Consider the following 1,637-nt stretch of genomic DNA (forward strand, 5'->3'; position numbering starts at 1 on the left):
GAAACACCATATCCACCGCTTTATTAACTCTAAACCGCTTAAATAACCTTAATTCCCTCCAACCTGACACAGCCAAGCAAAACAACGGAAGTTTCAATTTCGCCCTGGAACAGAACGCGTAGATGGCTTTGCCGCTAGCCGCTGCCGCGGGTCGCCTCCCGTGTGTCAGGTAATAAAAGCGACAGCGACAAATTTCGCTGATTGTGGTCGTTTGTCGCCTCCCGTGTGTCGAGCCCATAAGGCTCACCTGATTATAGGGCGTACCCAGCAAAGCAAACGAGCGTCCCGGTCGGCACAGTTAAGGCAAATTGGGCAATCAGATCAAAGTCAAATGTTACTCCACTCATTATCTATACTAAAAAATAAATTTCTCATTATTAAAGTAACATTTAGTCCCAATTTAATGCACGGGTGCTTTTAGCAGCAAGAGGGAAGATTTAAACTCTGGTAATGGCATGACTGACTGAACGCAGCGCTAAGCCCCGCTTACCACTGCAGGACAGAGGAGCCGAGTCGACCAGAGATAAAGCATTATGTGCAGCCACTGTGTGGCTGTAATGACCCGGGAGCCGAGCAGAGAAGTCTTACCCCACCTATTAGTGCGTACTTGGTACAATAAGCCAAACAAAGGAGTTAGATCAAAATCAAACTTTATTCCTCTCATTCACAGCTCGAACAACAGCATCAGCGATCCACTCACAGATGGTGGCAAGTCGATCGGCGCTGCCTGCCCATCTTGGTGAACGTGTGTTCGCCATCAGTCATCCAGCACTCCCACAGTGCTCGGACTTTCGCTTTGGAGGACCGGTTCACCCCGATGTCCAGTGGTTGGAGTTCTTTGGTTAATCCACCCGGTATGATGGCGAGCTCCGTGTTCATCCTCTTCACCTGGATTTTAACGGCGTCGGTGAGATGGGCCCGCATGGAGTCGCAGATCACCATGGCTGGAGAAGTGTGGAAGAAGCCGTCCCGTCTTTTGGTGTACACCTCCCGTTGCCACGCCGCCATCATGTCCTCATCCATCCAGCCTGTTGGTTCGCCTTGATGATCATGCCGGCGGGAAGCGTTCCTTTGGGTAAAGTTTTCTGCTTGACGATGACCATCGGCGCCAGCTTCTGGCCATCAGCCTGGCAGGCGAGCACGACGGTGAAGCAGGACTTCTCGTGGCCGGTCGTCCGCACAGACACCGTGCTGGTCCCCATTTTCTCCACGGTCCGGTTCACCGGGATGTCGAAGGTAAGCGGGGCCTTGTCCATGTTGGTGATGTACTGGGGCTGGATGTTTTTGTCTGCCATCTCCTTGGTGCAATAGGAGCGGAACAACTCTAGCTTCTCAGCGTAGTCGGCGGGTAGCTGCTGCGAGATGGTATCCAGTACACAATTATAATACTGTCATATAATCTAAATTGTCCTGATATTTGTTTTTTATTCTACAGGCCTTGACTATATCAGAAGCCACTTGGATTGCCAGGTTGAGAATTATGTCAGTGAGGGCTCCTCACTGATCTCATCTGAGGAAGAGGACTTCTTTTCCTCCTTGAAGAAGACCGGCCCACTTGAAACAAGCCAGCAGTTGGATGCGTACCTTAGGTACCCAGGAGAAACATTAGAGGTGCTGAGGTCCTTACCAGCTGTGTG

Source organism: Nothobranchius furzeri, chromosome 1 (genome assembly GCF_043380555.1).
Source record: "Nothobranchius furzeri strain GRZ-AD chromosome 1, NfurGRZ-RIMD1, whole genome shotgun sequence".
Taxonomy (NCBI): Eukaryota; Metazoa; Chordata; class Actinopteri; order Cyprinodontiformes; family Nothobranchiidae; genus Nothobranchius; species Nothobranchius furzeri.